The following is a 15,698-nucleotide window of genomic DNA, read 5'->3' on the forward strand; positions in this document are numbered from 1 at the left end:
TATTGATCATGGTGGAAGAGGCTGAAAATGAGAAGCAATTTTAGAGTGTGAGGCCATACTGAGAAGGTTGGATCTCAGTGACTCGACTGAATGACTGAAGTGGAAGGTCTTAGACACTTAGAAAGCAGCACATACTTCTCTGGGTAGTGTGTATGCATGCATGTGTCTCTGGGGGAAAGGTTTTAGAAAAGAAGAGAAAAGGACCCCAAAGTTTATCCTTACTTACTCTGAAATTTTGTTGATGCTGCCCAAAGTGTCTTGGAAAATCATTTCCTAGGTGGCCTGTGGCAAAGGAGCCATATATTATGGGTAAAGAGTCTAGAGCAGGGATCAGCAAAGTACAGACCATTGGCCAAATTCAGCCCACTGCACGTTTTTTGTAGGTACAGCGTTATGGGAACACAGCCAAGTTCATTTATTAATACATTGTTTAGGGCTGCTTTCATGCTGCAGCAGCAGAAGTAAAGTAGTTGCAACAGATATCGTATGGCTCACAAAGCCTAAAATATTTACTGTCTGGTCCTTTACAGAAAAAGTTTGCCAAGCCCTGGTCTAGAGGAACCTGAGCTCCAAGAATTACATATGGGAGGCAGTGGAAACATTTAAATTCTCCATTGCCAGGTAAAAGGTAGGTCTTGCATAACATTTTGCTCCTTCTGGTAATATGGTAACTCCAATTCCCTCCACCCACCCACATTTCTTTTCTTACGTTAATGGAAGTACTATGACAAATTGTTTTATTGGACTGTTTCTTCTGTACGTTTCACAAAACAAAGCTGTGGGTAAAGCTTGGTATAGCCACGTTCAATAACTTAATTTCTGGGCATAAAGATGCTATTTATCACTGTGACTTTAATGACTACAAACTACTTTAAGAGATTTCTCTAATTTCATATGCGGTAATTATATGAAGAAGCAGCCTTTCAGTTATTTATTTATATTTGCAAATGTCACGATAGCTTTATATTAAGGGGAAATTTACATATTACTTCGTTTAATAGGGTGAAGGTGGTCAGGAGAAGATACTTGACCTGGGATAATTGGCTAGGACACATTTTTGTAAATTTGTCATTCATGACCATGCAATACAAAGCATTTTCCCTCAGTGTAGAAGGTGTTGTTGTTACCTTTGGTCCTGGAGGTCCTTCTCCTGGTAAGCCCCTCTCTCCTGGTGCTCCCTCAGGCCCACGGGGACCCTGGTTAGGATACGAGGGGGTGAGGAACAAGAGAAAAGAGAAAAAGAGAGAAAGGGAGAGAATGGGAGGAGGGGGAAGAGAGGAGACGGGAAGATAGAAAATGGTCATATTTCAGTTCGCATGGGCATAGTCCTGTTCATGTGATTAGTGAGAATCCTTCTAGTAAACTCCATACTGATCAGTAGAATCATAGAGTTGTGAAGAATAATATTCTCATTGTATTAAATACTTGTTCCATTTGATTGGCATAAGATGTTCTATTCCGGTGTTCTCAATTGGAGGAAAATGGAAATTAAGTGATGCTTCAGAATAAGGATGAGGAAATCAATCCTATGAGGAAAGGCTAAAAATCTAGGACTGTGTGGCCTGGAGAAGGATGTGGAGTGATTAATCATTTAATTAGGTTATCAGGGGAGCCCTGTGAAGAAATCACTACACAGCTGTTTTAAAGCACTGAATTCTATTCATATGTTGTTTTAATTTCCATCCTGATAAATTTAGATTCAAACTTGAATTCTTTCAGGAACTGGTTGAATCCATTGGAGGTTTATGTGCAAGTAGGAATCGTGATAGAATCATTAAGGAGGAACAGGATTTTCCATCTCAGTGTTTAAAAGTAAGAAGCCCATGTGGCTGTTCCTCAAAAAGGCACTCAGATAGGTGAGGACTTCTCACATAAGGAAAGAAAAACAACACAGTCCCAGGCTTTGAAATGGACTGACAGGAAACATACTCATTGAAAAATAACAGCAAAAGAGTCACTTAAACCTGGAATTTTACAAGGTTATAAAGTTTTCCCCTCTTTCTTCTTGGCCAGAAGGCAAAAAAAAAAAAAGTAGAAAAGGGACTAACAACAAGAATTGTAGAAGCATGAACTGGAGCTTTTCCTCTAATGGACCTAGAAAGATAATTAGGGCTTTCTTGCCAGGGCAGTAAATCTTTGATGGAACAAGGTCTACTGAGTTGCCCAGAGTCCCAAAGCCAGCTGGCTGCAGACACTCTGAGTGATCTTGGGACTCAGTATATAGTAATCCAGCATAATTTAGGCGATACTTTCTACTCAAGCCTGGTAGCAGAGCTAGGATACAGCATTATGCTCATCAGTGACTGATCACAGCTACAGATTTGTGAGAGAGAAAGCTAACTGTATCCCATATTTAATTTTTTTTGCCTTTCCCTAATACTGTATATTTAAAAGAGTCTTCTTTAGTATTTGTGCATAGCCAATTTAGTAAAGACTTTAATTGAAGGAAAAAGCTAGCATTTAATTCAATTTGAATTGCTATGCTTGTGGGAAAACTAGCTTTTAACCATCCAAGACCTTAATCAAAGCTCTAATATCCATGACAGCTTACTCTAATGTTAGAGAAAGTAACGAGGGGGAAAGTAAACATGAGCATGAGAACTAGATTGCAAACTAAACAGACAAGGCCTAGCTACTATCACACATGATACCAAAAATATTAACAAATTACTCTTTTCCCCACCGATATGACAAATGAAAATAACTCAATTTACATTGAATGCAAAGGAATCTTTTTCCAGTTCATTCAATTTTTTTTTCCCCATTCTTTCAACAAATGTTTACCAAAAGCCTGGTAGGTGCGAGTCACTGTGCTAGGGTCTGAAAACAGTAGGCAGCCCTGCTCCCTGTCTCATAAAGTTTACAGTCTTGCATAATAACCAAAAGCAGATTTGGGTGTCATTTGCACTGAGGTTCAAGCCCCCGCTCTGCTACATATTAGCAATGTGATCTTAAGCAAATAATTCAATCTCTCTAAAGTTCAGCATTGTCATCAGAATGGTGGTAACAATAGTACCTACCTCAACCACACGTATTAATATAAAGATTAGCTCAGAGAGATTTAAAGCTCTTACATATTAAGCACTCAATAAATATCTGCTATCACTAACAAAATTATTTCCCTTGAATCCTGCAATTGCTCAGAATGTCCTTTTATAAAGTTTTTACAAATTAGATAGTCTCAGAGTGAACGGCTTTATGTTAAGCAATATGGAGAGAGGCATGCAGCACAGAGTAAGCACAGACCCTTCTTTCGTCTCTGCATTTCTAGAATACATTAGCCAAGGTGAAAATGAAAATAATGAAGCCTTTTAGGAGTCGTGTTCCAGGCTGCTGAGAACAGAGTTAATGCTTGTGAACAATCACTTAGGGGCATTAAAAAAAAGAGTGTAATTACTGGAAACTGTCAGAGTAATATTCTACACCATCAGTATATTCCCAAGTTTTCCAGTTAAACAGTCAAGATGAAAGATGACTGCCAACCAGAGAAGAGAAAGAGAAAGTACTTGGGTTAGATGAACTGTTAATTTATTAAGACAGTACCAACAGATTTTTTTTTCAGATTATTTTTTAAAAGACAAAAATGCTCTGTAAAAAATAGTGTCCTTTTCAAAGGCCATGACATTCTTATTTGACTTCTAATGAACACTTGTAATTTAAAAATATCTAGTGGAAGGAACTAATTATCAGCTAACAGAGTCTGATCAGAAATACTTTATATGAGACATTAACAAGATAAAATATGATGTCCATTATCTGATTATCTTCCTGAATAATCTCAATAGTGTGGGTAATCAATAAAAGTGGTTTCAATATACGTTGCAAGCATACGCTACATATAAATATGCTCAATAATAATATAAATTAGCCTTAATATTAAAACGGTGAAATCTACTTTACTTTTAACTTCAAAATAATTATAGTTTTGTTTCAGGGGGTATTTTTCACAGATAGTGCTCTGAGTATCCTTGCACCAAAAAACAAACAGATCACCCTGAGAATCTGAATCAATTTATTATTCATGAATCAGTCATCTGTCAGACCAACACAAAACTAGTGGTAATCATATAATTAAAGAAGGTAGCTGACAGTTCAAAGTTAGGTCATGGAGCTGGAATAGTAATTCAGTCGATCAGATTTATTTATCACTGTTACATAAAAAGTGTAGTTAGTGCTAAACCTGAAACCACTTGAAATGATTCAGGCAAAGAAACAAAGGTTCTTTCAGCAGAACCTTTGTTAGTCCTAAGGTAAGTCTTTATGTTACTTTGAAATAATTAAAAAGCTCTCATTGTTGATCTTTTATTATGACATTTTGGGAGAATATTTTCATGTATTACTTGAGATCCTTCCCATCTTTGTTATGATTTTAGTTCCCAATTAAATCAAAGACTTCACAGTGTCACTCTAATTTGTGTAATTGTGATTGGATAGCAAGAAAACAAACAAAAATTTCATGTTCTGGCAATATCATGAAAACTCTCTAGCTACAAACAGAAAGGCAAATAATATACATTTTTCTTTAAAATGAAGGCCCCAAAAATCAATAAATAAGGGAAATCACAGGGTTCCAAAACAAAAGGAGCGCTGAACACTAGAGGTAAGCATGTAAGCTGACACTGTAACTGTTCTGGGTAAAAAGTGTGGTTGGGGCTTCCCTGGTGGCGCAGTGGTTGAGAGTCCGCCTGCCGATGCAGGGGACACGGGTTCGTGTCCCGGTCCGGGAGGATCCCACATGCCGCAGAGCGGCTGGGCCCGTGAGCCATGGCCGCTGGACCTGCGCGTCCGGAGCCTGTGCTCCGCAATGGGAGAGGCCACAGCAGTGAGAGGCCCGCGTACCGCAAAAAAAAAAAAAAAGTGTGGTTGTATGGTAGGACAAAGTCTTGTAGTCTAAGAGGGAGAACCAGGAACAAAGACTTTGGCATCATTCGATGGAAAACAAGGAGAAAATTAGAACTAAGATCCCACCCCATAAAGCTAGGACCTTCAAAGTTATATATCTTCAATGAAAGGGCAGGGTAGAAAAAAGCCATCCCATAAATACAGTGTTATGAATGACAAGAACCTTGTCTACCTTCACTTGGGCTCTAAATGGGCCCGAAAACTCCTAACCTGGTCCTGTGCTATGTATGGGTTTGTAGTTTCAAGTGACACCATGTTGGTGGTCTGGGGACACCTTAATCAAGACAATAGCATCAAGGATGTGCCTGGAGTACATAAGAGATGCAAATGCACACTTCTCTCAAGCATGCTCCACACAGAACACTTGGGTTTTCACAATTAAACCTGGCTGACAATGAGTTCAGATGCGATAGTACAAAACATACAAGAAAATAATTCTCAGTGAATAAAAGTGAGCCAATATAATGTAAACTTCCCCAAGGTTGCCAAATAATAGAATAAAATAATAGAGACCAAAAAAGGAAGTATACTTTTTAATGGTCTTAAGAAAAGCATAGAAATATAAGCAGCAAAGAGGACAGTATAGCAAAAACATATTAGTAAAAAAAAAAAAAAAAAAAGGCAGATTTTTAAAATTAGCTTTAAGAATTTTTAAAAATACTCATTAAGTTAAAAATACAAGGTATGATTTCAGGACATTTTATAACCAGAAAAAGATAAATTTGTGAATTATGAGTTAGATTTGAGGAAATCACCTTAAAATGCAACTAAACATCTAACAGAATTTCTGAATAAATGGAGAATGGAAAAATAAAATATCTGAAGAGATAACAACTAAGAACTTTCAAAATTGTTGAATTCTCAGATTCATGAAACCCATGAATTTGAAGCACCCAAATATATCCATATTTATATGCATCATAGTAGATCTATGGAGACATTCAGTAAGTCCTTCAATGGTGGACAGTAATGGCAAATCCTTACTTGATTAATTGCCTGCCCCCCCCTCCCCACCAATTATGGCCATCATCATGACCCTCTCTCCATTATGAAAGCATTCCAGCTAGTCAACACATTGATACTACCAGTGTGACTGGCCCTTTCCAGAGAAAGATGACATCAGGCTTGCATGTACCTTTTGCAGGTTGGTCACTCAGCAGTGGCAGTATCCATATTAGGTTTGTTAAAAGGAAGTTTATGTTGATCCTGTGTATAACCTCCATCCCAGCCACTCATTAAAACTGAGTGGATGGGACTTCCCTGGTGGTGCAGTGGTTGAGAATCCGCCTGCCAATGCAGGGGATGCAGGTTCGTGCCCCGGTCAGGTAGGATCCCACATGCCGCAGAGTGGCTGGGCCCATGAGCCATGGCCACTGAGCCTGCGCGTCTGGAACCTGTGCTCCGCAACGGGAGAGGCCCCGACAGTGAGAGGCCCACGTGGATGGTAGTAGAGCTGGGAAACTGAGTGGATGGTAGTAGAGCTGGGAAAATAGATTGATTGACATCCTGTCTACTTGTTTATTTAGAGCCTTCTTTAAAATGGATGTGGTTTGGTGAGCATTCACCTAGGACACAAATATCTTCATACTCTGTGTTCATGAAGAGAACAGGAGTCTAATTTCCAGCTAGGCCAGCAAAACATGCTCAGTTTTGTTCTTCCTTTGTCTGTTCATATGGGGCTATAGGTGTGGCTTGTGGGAAAAGTAGCAATGGAGTAGATGCCATAGGAGTCTAAGCCAATTACTCATGAAACTATTTGTATCTTCAAGAATAATGATGAACTTCTACGACACATAGCCTAGATGGCTTCTATAACACCCAGTTCATGATGAATAATTCAACATGGACTTCCCTGGTGGCACAGTGGTTAAGAATCTGCCTGTCAGTGCAGGGGACACGGGTTCGATCCTTGGTCCCAGAAGGTCCCACATGCCGCGGAGCAACTAAGCCCATGTGCCACAACTACTGAAGCCCGCGAGCCCTAGGGCCCATGTGCCACAACTACTGAGCCCGCGTGCTGCAACTACTGAAGCTCACATGCCTAGAGCCCATGCTTCGCAACAAGAGAAGCCACTGCAATGAGAAGCCCGCGCACCACAACGAAGAGTAGTCCCCGCTCGCCACAACTACAGAAAGCCAGCATACAGCAATGAAGACCAAACGCAGCCAAAAAAAAAAAAAATTTGACACGTATGGTCGTGTATTGTCCCATGATTAGCCATGCAGTCTCTCCTAGGATCCAGCAGCAAGGCAGAGCTGTTTATTAAGTTTATTAAGCTAAAAGTAGGCATGTGGAAGAAAAAGAAGAGATCTTATGCTTGCTTCAAAAGTCTCAGGTTCTTTTGGACAGTTCATAAAGGCTTTGCAGTGAAACATGAAGCTCACTTTTATTCCCACTTATTCAGAACATTATGAAAAGATTTTTTCATTTCTGTCTAAAACTTCCCAAATTCTCTGCTGTACTCCCTCTATACATGGCAACCTATCTGGGCCTGTATATTTCTAGCTGATGTCATTTCGGTTTTCTAGGTTTCCAGCCTCTCCAGTGTAGAACCAGCAGTGTCTGCAGGGAGCTCATAATCTTCTTTCTCAGTGGTTTAGTTTTTGTTTTGTTTTGTTTTGTTTTTTGCGGTATGCGGGCCTCTCACTGTTGTGGCCTCTCCCGTTGTGGAGCACAGGCTCCGGATGCGCAGGCTCAGCGGCCATGGCTCACGGGCCCAGCCGCTCCGTGGCATGTGGGATCTTCCCGGACCGGGGCACGAACCCGTGTCCCCTTCATCGGCAGGCGGACTCTCAATCAGTGGTTTAGTTTTAAGAGACCTATCTAGTTAGTGGAAACACAGTAGATAATTAGACCAGTGTATTTTTCCTTTATATGATGTTCTCGTTTTTGAATTAGTGTATCAAGACATTGGTGAAAAGACTAGCCCTCAGATAGTATGGTACCATTTCATTCTCAGACTACAGCAAGGAAGCACATGTTTCTGTTAATATTATATGTGAGGAACTATGCAACGCAAAGCCCAGTTGGGTGACCAACTATTCACAATCGGTTGTTTTTATTTGTATCCCAGCAAGTCAGCTACTGTTCTTTCCTTGGAGAATAATGATTACTTGAAAAGTTAAAAAGCTTCTTATTCCAGAACAGTCATGTTTTATTCATTTCCTCTCCAGCTCTCTTTTGACAGAATTTTTTTTCTTTTCCAACAATAGTAGATTTCAAAGCTACATAAGGTAGAAGCTGCAAATAACACAGCTATTACCTGTCTACCATGATCAATTCTAGCTTTAGAGTATACTCACGGGTTAGGTAATGAGCAAGGTCCTTATTCTCAGTGATTTTCTCATGGTTACAGGAAAGTCAATTACAAAGTATAGACATTAGGTATGAATCTAGCTCTCCTATCTCCTAGGAAATTTTGACATATGAGAACTCCTTTCTTCTAGGACATACTGATTAATCTCACAAAAGATTACAGTAAGAGAGAGCCTGTTGTACATATCCTATAAATATAAACAGATAGATAGATATCCCTATTTCAAGTGTTATGAAAAATAACACTTGGATCTGGTCTTTATATATTTATCGTCTTTTGTTGTTTAAATAGATAAAGATGGCTTAGTTTAACCATTTATTTTAACCCAAAAGAGCACATAAGAACTATATTTGTCCTTTTAATTCCACCTAGAATTTCTTGCTACTCACTGTCTGGCCCAGCTCACCAACACCAATCGGTCCTGGAGGCCCAGTTCTTCCTTCCTGGCCTCTTTCCCCTAGGAGGAAGAAATAATTGAATGAAAGTTTGCTTTTTTAAATGAAGACTACACATAGCACAAAATACACTGGAGATTTCAACAAAGATAAATAGCAAAATTGTCAAACTTTTCAAACTCTTAAAGATTAAAAAAAAATCTAGAGGAGGAAAAATGCCTTGAATTTAAGTGAACAAATTACCCCCAAACATTCCTCATTCCTTCTTGTCTAAATGCAATTTCAGCTTTCAGAAACGATTACGTAGCAATTGACAGGTCAGACCGTGTACGACTCTTTTTGGTTACTGAAATGACCAAGTTAACAATGCCCATGCTGTTCTCTGCCCCCTCGCCACCATCCAGGGATGCGTCCCCCGCCACCGTGCCCTGTTCCATTTCACCTCGCCTTTCAGTTCTGTTTCACATTTCTTCTCCTTCAGAACCCTTCTCCAATAACTCTGCCAGTATAAACTCCACCTTCCCTGGAATCTCAGTGTGATTATTGTCTAAATGCATTCCATGGTGACACCTGATTACATTCGAAGTGCACTGTTTTGTACTCCTCTCTGGTTTAGCCCCGCGTCGAAGTCTTATTGTCCCAATGACATAGAACAGCCATTTAAAATAAGCACTTCTGCTCTAGTACATCCTGCATGATGTAGAGCACCCAAGGTTGTTGGGTCCTTTCTAGTCCTTTCTAGTTCCCTACAAACCTCTCCATCAGCATTTACTTATTCAGTGTCATGGTTCTTCTGGTTTTTGCCCCTCTGTGCTTATTTGATGTGAGCAGGTGATAGTTGACATGTTAAGGTGTTTCACTTCCCAGTAATATTTTTGCATGCCAACATTTAAAATCCATGAAAAGTCAACAGAACTAGATGTATGTTGGCAAGAGGGTGGGTATTTGGAGACAAGCAACATTTTCATTCCAACCAAATCAAAAAATACATAGAGTATTCTTGTGGTAACTGCCCCTGACCAGGGCATTGCAGTGTCCAAGCATCCAGCCTGTAAGTAACTCATACAGACAGCTTCCTTGTATCTGTGAGGGTAACACTGAGCAGAGTTCAAATCACAGCTCCCCCAGCCCTACAATAAATTCAGTAGTCATCAATGGCCCGAGAGACCAGTATCTTTACCTTAATACCTGGCTGTCCAGTACCAGGGCCTCCTGGAGGACCAGGAGGACCAGGTTCACCCTAGAGGAATAAACAGTGATATGTTAGGTCAACTCCATAGTATTTGTTGAGCAGCTCTTAGACATATAATGATGTGATGGGGGCTTTGAGGGCATCAACAAAACCTAGCACACAGTCTCCACCCTCAAGTGTTTATCATCCAGTTGGACAGACAGCACAGACCCAGGATGGACTTAGCCATGACCCAGTATCTAGGGTTCATGAAAATGTCTCCATTTTAATTTTTAAAATCAGAATAAAAAATAAACATAATAATAGTGTATATAATTACGAATACAGTCTGGACTACATTTTTCTTTATACCAACTCAGTTGTAAAATATAATTTTAAACATTTTTATGGAGGAAAGCACCTAGAAAGGCAAAAGTTTTTAGGATCCATGAAAGTCATAACGTGGCCCTCACTCATTTGTTCAATATATCTTTATTAAGTGCTTCTGGCAGACACATTTGTTTTCTACCCAGTGATCATCCTCTCCCTTCTTTCTTCCCTGCTGTTAGAACTCTGACCTGTTCAGGTCAGTGGGCAACTATTCTTCGCCCTCAGATGTGTAGGATGAATGATAATCCGTCTAAAACAAGGGTAGAATCTTTCCCTTTGCCACTGATTAATCTAGGTTAGTCCTTTGACTCAGTTTTGATAAATGAGATGTGGGGACCTTACTGGATGCAAAGAGAAACTTTTGCCTCTGCTTCTTTGTTCCTACTTGGAGATGTGATAGCTATCTTGTAACCATGAGGCAACAGTCTCTCAGATGAATGCCAACAGTTGAAGAGGATGATGCAGAAAAAATTTAAAAGAGCCTGGCTCCTAGACAGCCTCACTGAGCTCCTGATCCAGTCCTAGACTACCTACCTTCAAACATTCTGTTTACTCAACAAGAAGCGTTCTTATGATTTAAGCCACTATTAGTCGAGATGTTTGTTACTAGAAACCAGAAGCATTTTCAGTTAATATAGTCTATGATGTGGCAGGCCCATCATAGAATTCAGGCATTATAGAACTGAGACCATGGCACTCAAACTCCTGCATTTCACAGGTGAGGAACCTGAGTCCCAGAGGGGTTACCTGGCCTGCACAAACTCACACCTCAGTATCACCCACAGGGATATGTGTCTTTAGGTCTCTCAAGCTTCTGGTCCTTTGGCATGTTGATAGAGGAAAGGAGAGTGGCTATTGAGCACCATTTGTTTTTTTATAATGCTAATTTTTTCTGTTTATCAAAATAATGTATCTTCACTGTAGAAAATTTGCCATATATTGAAAAGCATACAAAGAAAATTTTACATTATCTATCTATAACAACTGTTAATTTTTGGTGTGTTTCCTTCGGTTTTTTTATTGTTATTTTTTAAGAATTCTATTGAAGTATAGTTGATTGACAATGTTGTGTTAATTTCTGCTGTACCGCAAAGTGACTCAGTTACACATATATATATTCTTTTTCGTTATGATTTATCACAGGATAGTATATAGTGAATATAGTTCCATGTGCTATACAGTAGGACTTTCTTGTTTATCCAGTCTGTATATAATAGTTTATAATAGTTTGCATCCGCTAACTCCAAACTCCCAATCCATCCCTCTGCCACCCCCCTCCCCCTTGGCAACCACAAGTCTGTTCTGTATGTCTTTGAGTCTGTATCTGTTTCATAGATATGTTCATTTGTGTCATGTTTTAGATTCCACATATAAGTGATATCATATGGTATTTTTCTTTCTCTTTACATACATGCATGTACCTCTAATTTATGTTAAGAATAATTTCAAAGTATGCTTGTGTTGGGGTTAATGAATACTTGCTATTTAAAATTTCACTAAACTTACAGATTTTTCTCTTCTCTTCATCCTTTTATAAGCCAACAGACAGGAAGTGGAGACAAACCTTCTCCCAGGTTGAGGGGAACAAAGGAATTTTCACTAAGTTAAAGCCTCAATTCTCCCCAGAGTCTTGTGATTTTGGAGGGGACTCTTAGTAACTAGAGCAATGTTCTATTGATATGGTAGTCATTACTTGAAGGAAGTCTGTTGACTTTAGCCAAATGCAAAGGGGAACAGAAGAGAAAGGAGAAGGGTCATAGTTAAATCGCCTCCCTAAAAGATATGTCGAGGCTCAAGATGAATCAAACAGAGAAAACTTGTCTCAAAATCAGTTGATTGTAAGAGTTCATGATGCTTTGGCGTTTCAGTGGATTGAATTGAAAAGTACCTTCTGTTTATCCTTTTGAGTACAAGTCCATCTGGCAGATAAATCAACCTGAATTTTTCCCTTTAAAATTCAAGGTTCTAGTTATCTTTTAATATAGGTTGAATTTTCTGGAGCAGCCGAGTAATTGCCATTTTTATCTTTTACATGTTCTTGGCCATGGAATTTGTCTCTGTATAATATCAGACAAATATTCTCTCTTTGGGGAGAATATAAAATTTCTCCCCAAATTTGAAGTTGTTTTGTTAATCTCAAGTTTAAGTGCTAGAGAATATTCAGTTTCCTAAAGATTCCAAATTTTAACTTCAAAGAATCTTTCCTTATAACTTCTTGTGCTCTCCATTCAAGCTGGAATCTCCTTGTCCGTTAACACGGCATAAGGGTGAATGTTTCCATCACTTAGCAAAGGAACACCAAGTACTTGCTATGTGGATGGTAATAAATACAGAGAAGTTTAAAACAAAGGCCCTAAACTCAAAGGGCTAGTTTGAGAAGTAAAACACACCATTAAAATAATGATAATGATAATAATAATAATAATGGTATAAGGCTCTAAGTTCCCTATTCTCTTCATTCCCTGCCCTTTGGTATGCAGTTTGGTCTGTAATGGATCAGAAGGCTTTTAAATATATTATGTATTTGGAGGAGAATTTGAATGTTTTATAGTGGAAGCTCTGCCCTACTGTGTACTTGTCCCTACGTTTGATCTAAAACAAACAAGAGCACAGGTTGGTGAGAAAGTTTCCCAACTCTGTACAAGGCACTGATTCTGCTGTTAACTTGCCAAGAGGATAAAGAACTATATTACCCTTGAGCGCATGAGCTCCCTTTAGCCTTGGTCCCCTACCAACAGCAACTGAGAGACTTCCTAATATTGCTTTTTCAGGGGAATTACAGGGATCTGAGGTTATAGAGGGGCCACTTTCCCTTACCTGAACACAGCCCCATAGCAACATATCTTCACACTTTACCTGCTTAAATTTATTTCCCGGGAGGCTTGCATCTCAACCTAGGACCTGCAGAACAGTATTGGTCCACAATTAATGTCTATCCCTGTCACACTTCCCCTTTCCCTTTCCTACAGAGATTCCTGAGATGGTAAAGAAAGTGGTTCTGATTATAAAATACCATAGCTGGATAAGACAGAACAGGAAGAAAAGAGTCAGCACTCTACTCCAAATGATTTTCCTGGAATTCACCAAGGGAACATAGCCTTGAAAGACTCCAGGCTTGATTCCTTTTTTGCTATTATTCCTGCCCTAATTCTCACCAACAAACATACCCACAGATTGAATACCCTGAGTACTACTTACTATTTCTCTACTCCACTTTCTTTAAACATCAGGGGGATATACAAAGAGGACTGGGTTAAAGTCGATAGTGCCAGAGAAGTCTGTGTCTCATGACCTTTGGATGAGTGTGAATGAAAGTGAACATGAGTTGTAAGCATGTGAGGGGCATCAAGGAGGTTAGGTAAACCACTTTGATCCTTCTCAGAAATTAAGGATGCCTATGCTATGGACCTCAAGATGGGAGAAAGCCAGTGTTTAATAAAACCTACTGTTTTCAAGCACTGCCCTGACACTTCATATAGATTATCGCATTTAATCTTCTAACAATCTTAGGAAATTGGTGTTTTTTCCTATTTTATGATATAGGAATATAATCTCCATTTTTAAATTCATTTTTCAGTATGCATGGTATCACAGGAAAAAAACCCATGGCTTTTTCATTTAGTCGGTGTAGTTGAATTCTGGTTCTATAATTTACTAACAGTTTGAGCTTTTGCAAGATCCCCATATGCAAAATGAGGATCATTTTATCTACCTTGCAGCATTGTTGAGAGGATTTGAAATATTGGCTTAAAACATCTAAGTCATAATCAGTCACATGGTAGCTGTATAATATTTGTAGAGCAATTGTTATTCACCAGACTTTCATTGAGCACCAACCTGGTACCCAGTACCCCCTAACATAATTATAGACATAAATCAGGTTGCACCTGCACTTTGCAGACACTTAGAATCTGGCTGGAGAGGCAAACGAATATAAAACAAAATATAAGCATGTGAATTAGCTATAAAAAAGGTATTAACAGAGCATGTAAGACTCTGAGGCAGAAATGTTTAATTCTACCTTAAGGAATTGGGAAAGTTTTATATAGTAGTGGAGATATTTGCTCTGAATAAAAATGCATGAATCATATTTAATCTAGCAGGAAAGAAGGGGGATGAAAGTTCTGGAAAAGGAGAGAGTATGAGGCATAAAATGATGTGAAATGTTCTGGGGACAGTAAGCGGCTCTGTGGGGCAAGCGGACAGGAATGAGGTGACAACAGCATCACTGTCTGGAGCTGCACTGTCCACTGGAAATATACAGTGAGCCACATTTTTCATTTTAAATTTTCTAGTAGCCACACTAAGGAAGTAATAACAGATTTTACTTAACCCAATGTACCCCAAATATTATCATTGCAACATATAAGCAATATAAAACTCTTATTAATGATTTTGTTTTTCATTATTTTTCATGTTATGCCTTTGAAATCCTACGTGTATTTAACACTTACAGCCCATTTCAACTCCGACTAGCCACTTTCAGGTGCTCAATAGCCACGTATGGCTACTATATTGGACAGTGCAGCTTTAGAGAGTGATTAAAGAGGCTGGAGGCTCGGGTCAGAACCATGGAGAGTACCAACATTTAAGTTGGGTGGGAGTGAAAGTACACAGAGATGTCTTGTGGGGATTTGGGGAAGACAGTGGCCCAGAAAAAAAAAGGGGGGCAGGGAGAGCTGACAAAGGCAGTATAAAAGAAGTCAGGAAAAAGAGAATTTCAAAAGTAACTCATCCTTTCCAAAGACAGAGTCATATTCTTTCACTCACAGACCTGATCATCTTCCAGCATTCTCTATTTCAGGGAAGGGCATCAAGATCCCTCCACATGTCAAGCCAGAACTTAGGAGTCATTCTTAACGTATCGCACTCCCTTATCCATCATATGCAGTGCGTCACCAACACCTAACAATATGCCCATAAATCTCAAATCCATCCACCTCTGTGTCCTCTACCATGTCTCTACAGTCTACCCCAAATTAATATCATCTCTTGCTCAGACTACAGCAAAGTCCTTAATACTCTACATGCATCCATTCTAGCACATTCTAATTTATTCCCCCACCCGTCCACTGTGGCCAGAGCAATCTTCTAATTTTAATCTGAGTAAAACCCTTCAAGTCCTTTCCCTTTGCTCTTAGGGTAAAGACAGAGCTCCTTCCAAGGCTTGTGAGCCCCTGCATGGTGTGGTCCTGTGGCCTTTTCAAAACTCTTTGTTATTAGTTGCCTCTTCTCTAGCCACCCTAGCACCATTGCCCTTTGTTCAGTTCCTTGTACTTGCCATGTTCCCTCCTGCCACAGGATCTTTGCATGTGCTGTTGTCTCTATCTGGGATGTGGTTACCTCTCTCTTTTCCTAGTTAATCCTTATTCATCCCTCAGATCTTATTTTAAACAGCATGGCTTCAGGGAAGGCCTCTCTGGTCAGGTAAAATCCCTATTCTAGAGGTACTGATAGCATCATTTTCCTCTTTTTCTGAGCATTCATTACAGTTGCAACTTTGCATTTCTGCATGTGTTAATA

At 39.4% G+C, this 15,698-nt stretch overlaps 1 protein-coding gene across 1 annotated transcript in view; it reads left to right on the forward strand.

Moving 5' to 3' along the window:
* The first annotated feature begins 530 nt into the window (after positions 1-530).
* The window catches only part of MIOS (meiosis regulator for oocyte development), a 119,359-nt gene continuing 104,191 nt past the window's right edge, over positions 531-15,698 (forward strand). The window contains exon 1 of the mRNA XM_049714816.1: positions 531-628. The gene's annotated coding sequence lies outside the window, so the exon portion shown is untranslated. The remainder of the gene's footprint in view (positions 629-15,698) is intronic.

Source organism: Orcinus orca, chromosome 9 (assembly GCF_937001465.1).
Source record: "Orcinus orca chromosome 9, mOrcOrc1.1, whole genome shotgun sequence".
In the NCBI taxonomy this organism is placed as follows: Eukaryota; Metazoa; Chordata; class Mammalia; order Artiodactyla; family Delphinidae; genus Orcinus; species Orcinus orca.